Raw genomic sequence first — 12424 nt, 5'->3', positions numbered from 1 at the left:
GATCATCCTAAGAAAAAAAAATTAATTTAAGTTTTTTACTGTCCTAAAAGTTGCCCCTCAGCAACATCTCCAACCCTCAAAACTTCCCAGCAACAATTGATTTTGCAATATACCTCAGAATGCAGCAGATTTGTGCTGTTTGTTGCAAATGCCATAGCCAATGCATTACCCACATTGGCAATCTCCCTCCTTTAAACCAGCCTCAGGAGTTTTCACTGAACTTGGCACTAGCAATACACACTTAAGAGCTCTTCCAGTTCCCATCAAAGAAAGCAGCCACCCAGCAGCCTTTCCTGGGTTCACCTCAGAAGATCTCATTCAGACTCTCATTCTTCTCTTGATTTAGGTGGGCCGACAGCACAGACAACCTGAAGCCCAAATAAGCTGAATGAACTCCATGACTGTCTGGGCCCCAGAGGCCCACTCAGTCCCACATGTCCCAACCCATCACTGGGTCTCCCCCAGCCCCAGCCCTGGCCCCATCTCAGCCTGGCCCGGAGCTGTCGGTTGCTGCCCCGCGACGCTGTAGCGGTGCTGGTTCCAGCCCCACCACGGCCCTGCCACGGGCCTCCCTGACCCCCAACCCGGCCCCATGGCCCCCTGGGACTGGGGCTGCCCCGGGACCCTGCTCTTTTGGGGGGGGGGATGGGCCCTGGCAGCCAGCCGTGGCCCTACCCTGCCAGCAGCCCCATGACACCAGTGCATTGGGACCCACGGAGCTGCCGGCCCATGCAGCACCCTGACAATGATCCCTGTAAGGTAATGGCAGAGCCAGTAGAAACCCTCAGCAAAATATCAGTCCTTTGCTCTAGTGACTAGGCAGCACTGCCATCCCCTGTAATAAGATTTAGACTTCACCACACGCTAAGTACCCTGGGAGAGCCTTGTCCAGCCTCCAAATTTGTCTGTAATTTTGCTAGCTCCTAACCAGCAGCTTCTCTGTGATTATTATTTGCCATTAGTCCTTGGCAGGACTCACTGCCTCTGACCTTCATTCACAGGGGAATTGCTCACATGGTTGACACAGCTTGGTGTCGTCCTTCGGCTCTGCACAGCCGCTCTTTCAGGCTGTAGCGAGCCCAGCATCTACCGCCCTGACCAAACACTGCCTCACCTGCCACTCACTGCCACGGTGCTTTTGATGTATTGCTGGTGAGCAGGTAAGTGATAGTGTTTTGTCAGGCACAGACTGTGGATGGTAGTAAAAGAAAAGCTCTGAAGGTCTTTACTTAATGCTGGAGGCAAAAGTTGCTCATGAGGAAGAAGTCTTTGCATTGCTTCCCATGGTTCAGCTAGCAATGGCATGATGCCAAATGGATGCAGCGCTCCAGAAGTCTGGATGGCAAGTCTGGTCCCTCAGAGTCTGACCTTAGATAAATCTTCATCAGGAATGCATGGTCAGGTTCCTCCTTTGCCAGAGTATAATACATTACATTCTTAAAGAAGGAAAAAAAAGTTAATTACTTTCCAGATGCATTAGGGGAGTAGCTATGAGTGCTTTCCTGTTCATCTTTTATTTATTATATATTACCCAACTGTTTAAAAATTTATTGTTGTGATGCCTATAATTGTCTGGGTTACAACAGACCTTGCATACTGTATATTTTATTTTTCAGAGTCTTTGCCATATAGCTTGCAAGACAGGAAACTGGGAGGCTGAGTGTCATTTTGCAAGCAAGAAAAATGCCTCCCTCTACCCAATGAGCATTTAGGGCCAGACTCATTCCTTGAGAACTTCATTTTTGTATTGCCATGTTATGAATTTCTGGCCAGAGCACTTAAGGGCACTGATTTGCAAAGCCAGAGGAATCAATATTTTCCTGTTAACAGGCAAACTGTCACATAAACAAATCTACTAAATATCTGCGTGTAATGGTCCAGTCATCTATTCACTCCACAGGCATACGGGCATTCTTCTACACTTCAGACTGTTAATAAAAATGTAGCCTCCCCTCTGTTTCGTATTTTAATTACTTTCTGTGGTTTACGTAAAATTAAATTATCTGGAGTCAGGTTCTTTTTCTTACACTGATCAGTACTACTTAATGTGCAAGATATTTCATGTCTCAGTGCAAAGAAGAGAAGAGTCTTTAGTTATCTTTTGAGTAGCTCCTTTAAAAAACCAACAGACAAAAACAAACAAAAAACCCAATGGCCCACTAACCTAGTTCTCATTTGTACTGTCTGTGAAAATGTTTTTTCAGATCTCAGTTTGAGCCCATTTATAACACTGGTCTGTTTATTTGTTTCTTGTACTATATTAATTTTCCCCCTTCTTCATTTTCCTACCTTCTGCTAGCACAGTTCTCCTCACAATATCTGCAAATAGGAAGAAATGGTTCCTTAAAATAAATTCTGCTTCATCACCATTTTGTCATCCAGCCTATAAGACAGTGTTTCCATTGACTTCCCTAAGCTGTGGATAATGCTCCATATGTCTTAGCACAAGCTCCTTGCAAGAATTACATCTTTGTCCATGCTTTGTGCTGTACTGGGCACTTTCTTGGAGAGTGGTGCTTGGAAATCAGAGTTTTGACAAGGGCACCATTAGTCTTGCAGCAACGGACAACCCTGGCCCAAAGAGCCTACAAGCTATGTAGGGAAGATAGACAAAATGTAATGGTGGGGAGAGACTCCCGGAGAAGTAAAGGGCCTTGCTCTGAGCTGCCTCAGAAATCTGGAATCAAGCTATTGGGCTCCTTAATACCAGCTCACAAGATGATATTTAGAGATCACTCAATTTTGAAAGCAAGCTGAATCTTTATTGAAACGCTGCAACAGCAGACTCCCTTCCCAGTATCTTCTCTGCACACTTTCCTCCTGCAAACTGTCTCCACCCAGGGTCCACATAGGTCACTGAACCTTGTCTCAACTACTTCTGTTGGTGTTGCATCTTTCTGCAAGCATTTGCTGGCTGGCCAGGACCAAAGGTTGCCATTATGTCATCTTTCTTTTTCTGGATGATGTCCTGTTGGCCCTCCATGTGGCTTGAGTACCCTGTCTCTTTCAAACTCAGTGCCAATAGCTGAGACTGTTTCTGAACCTTTAGGTCCCAGCTGCTTCAGGGCAGCCTGGGCCTGCCAACATTGCCCAAATACCTGGTTATTTCAATGCCAATATGCACTTGCAGGGCATTAACTAAATGGATTTTGAATTCTTCCTGTCACTCCAGACAAGGCTTTATTACTCTCATGTGTCACAGTGACTGTGGAACAACCATACTGTTTAAAAGCTAACATTTTATGAATGCAAGCTGCTAGTTGATCACTGAATTCATGACCTCATGGACTAATTTCTGCCTTCTTCCCATCTTTTGACAAGTGTTCATGACTCCATTAGGATTTAAGGCTTTCACAGTGACTAGGCACATCTATCCCCGCCACAGCTTCAAGAGGAAATACCTAAGGCAGGGGAATCAACCACTGCTGACCTCTTTTGATCTTTTCCCCAGAAGTCCCTGATATGCAGAAGCATTCTGCAGGGCTAAGTTTCTTTTTCACAACAATCTATCCAGAAAACTTGAACCAACTGTTTCATAGTAAAACAAAGATGCTCTCAGTAAGCAAGGTTCTGATAGCTTCAATGTTACCTCAGGCTGCCTTAGGTATCAGCTCAATTGTAGGCCCCCTTGCCTACTTTAAGGGGGCAGGTACTAAATCTAAACAGGCTCTGTTCAGCTTCACTCTCTGTGGATGTGGACTGGCAAAGAACCCCTTAGCCTGCCTTTACTTCTAACACAAAAGAAGCAGGGCTGCTCAAACCAAAGAATATAACTAGTCTTCCTAAATACCTTCCAAAGCGGCCTACATCTAAGTGAGGTGGTATGTTTTCTCTCTCTCCCTGCCTCTTGCTGAAAGCCATTTATGTCCATCAAGCAGGATGCCTTTATCTTAGGAAGGTTCAGAGCATTCATGTATAGTTTCTTTCTAGAGAAAAGCCATCTGCCCTGCCCATGTCTTTAAAGGCACTTGTTACACTGGTGTGTTAAGGGTCATCAGATACCTTAAAAGATGATCTGATATTCCAGTTATCTTGGCACCTATGTCTCATTCACTTCCAGTCCCTCAATCTCTTAAGAGAGCACGTTGCAAATACCATGTGCTGGGGAACAAGCTGAGATCACTCTGGGTTCATAAAACTAAAATGGCTCTTTTCTAAATAAACTATTTTATGGAGATGCTGCAATTGCACATAGGCAGACTGGCTGCCCAGTGAGGGCCTTTTCCACACTGTTCCTGTGTTCCACCTTTCAGCTATTTTGCTTACAATGACAGAAGTCCTAAATATTAGTCCAAGACTCTATTGGACCTTATGTTCTGAGGCAGAATTCACCTCAAAAGCAATGACAGTCTACTGAGATTATTTCTTTTCTTTATTATTCTTTTTATCCTCCTAACTCAGAAATGATAGCCAATAAAAATGTTTACAAGGGTGTATTGTTTGTGGTGTTTCTTTTCTGGAATGCAAAGCAGTTAAAAAAGCAGTTTAGGGTGCCCTCCAGAAATCTCCTGTGCTTTCCAGGAACTGTTACAATAGCTTGTGATGTCATAGTGCTTGATTTCCATTACCTAATATTAATGGCTTGGTACTGTGATAACGCATGGTAACGGAAGATTCAGTATTTAACTAATGCTACATTAACATCTTGCTCTGGAGTTATATTGAACTCCTTACTGAACTAGATGCCAGCACAGTTTCTGCAGCTGTAGTCTGTTTTGGATGTGTGTGCACTGTGTCTCAGGAACATCTGACCTTGGAGAATCTGTATGCTTTTCTGGTTCATCCCCCATAGGAACTGACCCTGGCACTGTGACTGCTTGGTCTTCTAATCCTCCTGTCATATTAAAGTCAGTAATGACAGCACCACATGATTCTCTAGCAAAATAATGACTTTGGCAATCATAAGCTGATATGATATCTTCCTGGAAAGCTGTAGGACCTCTGAGTGATGGAGAGATGATTTATTAGCTTGAACAAATATGAGGAGGCCAATGTAAAGGCCCCCCCCCTCCCCATTTTAAGGTAGATACATGGCATCCACGCTAAAAGGGACTTCCACAAACTCACTCTAAGTCATAGCATTGAAAAATATGTTTGGCCATACCTTTAATAAGAGACATTTGCCAGCTGTGTAGCACCAACACTGTAGTTTCATCAGTGCAAACATTTATAGCTCTAACAAGCTCAGTTTTGCTGAAGGAAGAAGCAGAAATCCTCTGCAGCAGCCGTTGTTTCTTTTCCCGAGAGTAATAACATTTCCTGACTTTATGAATCACGCTGTTCATCTTTACAGTTCACACTTTTTGAGAAGCTAGACAGTAATTACTAGGAATCGATATACATTCTTCTTCCTTTTAGAATAGAAAGTAGCCATGTCTACTATTGAGTGCTACAGAGTACATAATTCGGTTATTTGCTACTGTTGCATATGCAGAAAGATCACTTTGGAAGACTAAGAGTGAGATTTCAAGGAGTATAAGACATTTTAAAAGGAAATGGTTGTTTGTTTGTTTGTTTTTTAATTTTAATTACACTACTTTTGGTTTGGGTAAAATAATTGTAAACATCTTGAGAACTGTAACTACAGAAACAATGCTTAAAAATAAGCATGAGGCCTACCAGTTGCCTTCTGTAAGAGTACTTCCCATCTTTCATACACACGTACACTTACACACCCACTTATTTAGTAAATTTGTACTGACTTATGAAGCAAAGAGATACGTGTAACCACCACTCCACTAGATGAAGTCATAATTGATTATGTAGTGTTTCTTGGTCTTTTAAGCTGTATCCTTATGTTTTTAATGGAAGGTTTTGCATCCATTTGAAAAGCTGGTGGTTGCAGCAAGCTGTAATGGATGTCTTGAGAACCCTGGATTTCTTATCTGATTTTTTTTTTCACCTTTTGTACCATTCAAAAGATATTATATCTTAAAATGTGTAAATATTCATAAAGGAACAGCTGCCAGCTCTACATAAAGGGCGCACCTCTGATGTTGAGGGGACTTGAAAAAATTCATGTCTTCCTGTATCCAGCTGAGATTCCAGTCTGGAGGAGGAGGAAATGGAGCCAGCTCCCTATATCACTCCACACCAAGATGTAGCAACACTGGCTGATAGATTTACTTCAGTGTGAGGACACTTATTCCTGAGGGGATTTTAGCTAAAAATGATGAAGAGAGATACAGTGCAAGAATTCAGTTGAACTTTGATGTCAGCTTGTGAATCATGGAGGATTTTCCAGATGGTGAGAAAGTAAAGCAAGGAACTGTTTTTCTAAGCAGCTCCTCTACAGGCAAGAGCTGCAGTCACTTGTGGCATTTAGAAAGCTCGAAGCAGTGGAAGGGTAAGTTGAGGATGTGCTGGCAGGCTGCTGCTGGGCCTTGGGGTGAATATAATGGACCTGCCTAGTCCTGTGCATCTGGGAGTGAAAGAAGGAATGATGCCAGGCTGAGAGGAGGAAATAAGGGAATTAAACAAATAGATGTAATTCATGAATTAACACAGTGTACTGTGTCTGCCCTGAGATCTGAATACAATGGCTTTCAGTTAAATACATTTTTCTGCTGAGCTGGTTTTGGGGATAGCTCATTGTAATGACTTCCTAAAACACTGAACTTGAATAAATAGAAAGGCTCTCAGGGACTCGCTCCAACAGAGCTTTATTTCTTCCACTCTAACACGCACCATGATCTTTCCCTCCAGTAATACCCACAGGAGCCAATGGAGAGCAAACCCTACCACATAACAGGGCACAACATTTGCAACCCTGACCATTGTCATGTGGCTACAGCAGGAAATAAAGGCATATAGTGCAGTAGTGTATAGTTATTTTACTCTCTTCTTATGTGATATCAGAATTAAACTGAATCTTAGATAAGAACAGAGGAACTTAAGCTACCTGGATAACTCACTCTTGAAAGGACTTGACTTGATGAGGCCTAGATATTTGCAGGGGCAGTACTGCCAAGCAACAAAAGAGCAGGATGTACCTAATAAAAATGAACACCCAAGGCATAAGGAAGGAATATAGGAGTAAATAACTGCCCCGATCAGCTTAAGTTGTAGTAAATGCAAAGGTATTCGGCTGAGATTTTGTGCAGGATATGAGGCCTGTACTAAAAGCAGCCACTCTGTAAAACTGGATTGCTCCCAGGAAAATTTGCGAAGGGCTATGAAAACAAAACGCATCCACAAGCATAAAGGGCAGAGCTTTGAGGGTAATAATCAAACAGCATTCTTTCTTGCATCCCCTAATATATTTTCAAGCTTAGGTACGACAGCTGACCAGCTAAGAACATGTAATCTACTTTAATTGAACATTTTGCTGCATGTTTCCTGAAGCTATGGAACAGTAATGTCTTCACAGGAAAGATAATAGCTATGCCTATGCTCTCAGAGGCAGCCCCCAGGCCTTGCTCAACACCAGGTTTGTCTTCCTTGCATACTGGAAACCTATAATTCTCATTAGATATCAAAGGCAGAGTGCAACTTAATAGGTCTAAGCTGCTACTGTAAAATGCAGGTTAAGCAACAAAAAGAGAGCTGTAAAGAAAGAATAGGAGTTCAGGCAGCTGAACACGGTACAACTGGATGATAAAATAGGGTTTTCATGGGAGATATTTAAGGTTTAATCCTACTAGTATAAGTAATTTTTAGCAAGCAGCATCTAGGCGGGGGATCTGTGTTTAATACATTCTCTGGCATGGAATTCAAATTTGCTTGGTTTATCTATTCTGGGGGGGGAAGTGTCTAATCTGCAAAAATTAGCCTGGGATTCTGCAGCTCCAGGTCTTCCTGGGTAAAACAGAAAAGATACCCAATGAAAACATTCAAAAACTCTTCCAGAAATATCTATCCTTTCTCCTTGGAAAGGGTTAAGTCTGTTACATGCATAAGAGGTACTGGCTGTTCTTCTCCAGAAGAGCACTGCAGCCTGTTGAAATCCTATGCTCTTCACCTTTGTGAACTTGACAGGAAAATAATTTTTAGAAAGAAAAGGTTGCTTGAACTGTTGCAGCTCTTTGAAGGGCTTATGTGCGGTATTAGCTAGTGGTAGGAAAAAAAAAACAGGACCATCTTAATATTTATGTTGCCTTGAACCTGTTCCACTCACATTCTTTGCAATGTTTTTTTTTATTTAACTGAATGGAAAGAATGGCAGGGAGGAAAATGGCAGCAGGAAGGAAGAGTGTTAAGGAGAAGGGATTGAAAATGGTACGGAAGGCAAGGAGTATTTTTCTTTCCCTTTCTCTCTCCTTTACAGGAACTTTCTGTCATATCAAGAGTGATGCAGCTTCAGCCAATTCAAATTTAAAATCAACAGTATAAAAGCAATTAAAATATTCAGCCCCCCAATAACATCTTTCACCAGGAGAGTCTATCTTTATCCTGCACTATTCTACAGTGTAGCTATTTTAGGAACTGAACTCATCATTGCCTGCATGTGCATTTTTGTGATCACACAGCATCATTTTTTTTCTTAAACTCTGCCTTAAGGCAATGGTGAATGACTGAAGTTTCTGCCTGTCATCTTAACCAAAATGGAATCTTGGATCCATTTCCGAAGAGTGCTGGCATGTCTTCACATTTCTGCATATATTATGTACTTTTATTATAAGTCTGCTTCCTGATCTTAGTAAGATCATAGAGGATAAGATACATATTATAATGCCTGTGAGTGAATTTAGGTTGTTACTTGGGCTGAGGCTGGACAATACAGTAACTCTAGCTCTAGGGCTTCTGATACAAAATCAAAAATGATGCAGCTGTGTAGTAAAAAGTACTGGGTCCAGGTAAAACCCTCTCTCCTGGTTCAGTTTGCTCAGTGATGTCTGATGGGTTAATTTTATAGAGGCAGTTTKTATAAAGAATCTGGCATCATCTGTGTTCTCCCAGTTAGCATAAAACAAGCATAAATGCATCAGATCTTTGCACTATGGTTAATTTGGCAGAAATTTAACTGTGTAGCCTAGCCTGATCTGGATCCAATTTGTAGTTCCAGAAAATCTAGAAGTGCTCAGATCCAGTATTAATGACAGTGGAGCAACACCATTGTAGCTGAAGAAAATATATCAGTGTTGCTTTGTAATTAGCTTAATATATCTGTGATAGACCTTACTATCAATTAGAGTATTCTGGAATAAAAATGAGCAACGTTGTTTGGTGTCCCCTAAAGATACACTCTGGAAAAGCAAAACTGATGGGTCTAGGTTAGATAAATCATGAATTAGATTCTATTGCTCATAAAATAGATTCCTCCACTGCATTTCACCCCAAAGCTCTGAAATAAAAGTAACAGAATAATATAATATATGAAATAAGCATGTTTCTCTCTCTAATCTGGTAGTTAAGAGGATCAATCCATACACAGAAATCTCCATTTAAGAGGTGAAAATTATATTCAACTATGTTTAATTTTTCAATATATTTCAGTTATTTCAAGATATTGGAAATATATTGAAAGTTATCTGTGAGTAGGAATTCTCCCTCCTCTCTCCAGACAGTCTGACCAGCTGAACATTTATTTCCAAATGCCTTAAACAAAAGGAGAGCTAATATGCAGTGGCATATTAATGCTTTCATTTACTTTAATGCAGTGTCTGACAAAGTAGAATAAATTACTTTCTTGGGTCTGAAAATACATACAAAATGGACATGTGGTACCACAGAAAAGCAGTCACCTAAACAGAAAGGGAAGTTGCACATATGGTATACTAATAAGCCTAGAGTCAGTACCTGAGCTCATTTTTAGCAATGTGGTCCCTCTGGCAGAAGTTGTCTCCTCCATTTAGGTTATGCAAGGGAAAGGAAACCTAAATCCCATGGAACTGGGAGGTACCAGCTTCATCCCATTATTTATTACCAGTGTTATATTGCTATCATATCTAGGAGATGCCTTAACTAAAAAACAGCCTGATTGTGATAAATGCCATTCATACACATCAGCACAGACGGGTCCTCCTCCAAGGAGCTGACAAGCCAAGGACAGGGAACACACAGCAAGATGGGAAAAGGAAATATCACCTCTATTTTCTGAATATGCAGGTGTAATGCAGAGACAAGCTAACGGGGAATTTGAGTGCTTTGGGCCTGAAGTGTCTTGGGGCAGGATGGCAATTCCTTGTCTCCAGAACCACTTTTGCTCCTGGAGCAACTACCAGGTGCTCTGCAGGCTTTGGAAGGAGGTGAGCAGACAGCCATGTGCACCTTTTCCTTCAAGGGCGTAGGGCAAGACAGCATTCAACACAAAGGACTGGTAAGAAATTCCCTTGCAGTGGTGAATCTCAGGCTAAACAGTAGGAAAAGTATTAAATTTTGCTCCTGTATGCTTTGCCCTTGTCCCTCTCTTCTCCTTAGAGAGAGGCCTTAAAATGGAAGGGCATGTCCCAGATTTGTAGCGAAAGGAAACAAGTATCTGTCAGAGGCCTTTTTTTAGAAGAGCTGATGCTTGAGTAATGAAAACAAAATTCACCCAGCTGAGAAATGGTAAAAGAGCAGTATTTATTCTTGATTCCTAGCATATGATCTTGAGTTACTCCCTTATCTTCTCTATGTCCAGCTTTGTGATTTCTCTCTGCTTCGGTTTCCTAGCTTACAAGTGAGGACTACAGCAGCTTAAATTGCAGGCAGCCTGCAAGTTTCAGGTAAAATCTTTGTCTGAAAGGTATTGAGCATCTTCAAGTGTTGGGTATTATTAAGATGTGGGAATACAGTGTATTGGAAACAGAACTTACTTGGATCTAGATCTTCTTTGATTGAATTCCAAGTTCTGAGACTGAGCCACTAGACAACCTCATCTATCACTAATGTGGAGTACTTCATGGGACTTGTTAATAGGGTTGCGTGCACACTGTAACCTAGAAACTCTGGGTTATCACTGATGCGTGCAGCTGCCATGGCAACAGAGTTGGTAGACATCTTTCAAAAAGCCTTTTTTTTAAGGGTTCCTTGAAAGAATGAGATATTTAGCATCCAACATGCACAGGCAGGTTTAGTTATGAAAATAGTCTGCCTATAAAATGACAGACACTGTCTCCATTTAGTTTCCCTATAGCTCTTATTTTTTAGTCCTATGTTCACGTTACTGCATTTAACAAGGTTTTCATTAAGGCTCTTATTTTTACATCATTTATCTGAACTAGGTTTTCAGGATTTTTCAGTGTTCAGGGTTTTAGCTTTGCAATTCTCCTTGATGTTACCAGGAGTTGCCCAGAGCAATCTTCCTTGAAGACTTTTTAACATTTAAACCTTGCTGCCTTTATCTAGGAACAAAGGGAAAAAAAATGTAAGTGAAGTCAGGGCAAAAACAGAGGTTTTCCATTTTCAGATAAGCATAGAATTAGTGAAGATCATCCCCAGAAAGGTTATTTTGATATTGTATAGCTCTAATATTTTACTTTGAAGAGTATTTGCTATGTGGTCCTCCTAATGCTCCTGGAGTAGCCACTATGTTTTCCATGTCTTTGACAAATGGCGCCTCTATGTATGTGCTCACCAAAGGGGCTATTTAAACTTTATATAAAAAATAATAATAAGCACTGCACAGACTGTGCTAGGTACAGTCACCATCCAGCAAGGAAGGCCTTCACAAACGTGGAAGACTCAAGGCAGCCAGGACCCATGAGATGTGAATTCTTGTTTGCCCTTCATTGGTGGAGAATTGAGGCATTGACAGGTTAAGCTATACTAACTGACAGTTATTGAGTAAGCCAATTTCCAGCTCTACCACTGGCCTGATATTCCCCCTGAACCCATCTCTTGAGATTTATTCACAAGATTATCTTTCTTTCTTTTCTAACTATGATTTTAAGGGACTATATAGAGATAGCTCAGAGTGCCCCAGTTGACAATGTGGTCCAAATTTTTAGATGACTAGATTATATCCGCATATTTCAGGAAGAAGGAGAAAACCTGACATTTATTATCCTTCATTTGTGTTTTACTGCATTTTCAGGATTAGGGCTCCGTTCTGCTAAATGATCACTTGCAAATCAATTGCAGACGCCTTTGTGGGAAAAGATGACAAACAGATTCTCTAGAAAGGCATGATTCATGGCACAGCAGAGATGGAAAGTCTTGCTTTCTGCAGAGTTATGAAGCCTCAGCCAGTATTAAATCCTTAGGGGTAAGTGACAACTCCAAGAAGCATGGGAAGACAGGGGGCAGTGTTTCTGAAAAGCTGCATTGCTTTAGCAGAACTGAAACAGTTACATCTATAGAAGTTAGAATAACTACAGAGACTGTATTTGCCCTTCCTACACTTGTACAGGAGCCCAGCTAGTGCTTCTGCAACCACAGGTGGCATCCATGGCCACAGTCATGCTATAACAAGGATTCCATGTGAATGGTTTTGTACCACATCAAGTTTTTGTGACTGCAGAGGTGAAACTCCCCAAATGCCCCAGTGACATTCTTTGGAGAC

The sequence above is a fragment of the Apteryx rowi genome, unplaced genomic scaffold (assembly GCF_003343035.1).
Source record: "Apteryx rowi isolate R43461 unplaced genomic scaffold, aptRow1 scaffold_257, whole genome shotgun sequence".
NCBI lineage: Eukaryota > Metazoa > Chordata > Aves > Apterygiformes > Apterygidae > Apteryx > Apteryx rowi.
Note: the sequence above shows the minus strand (reverse complement) of the source record.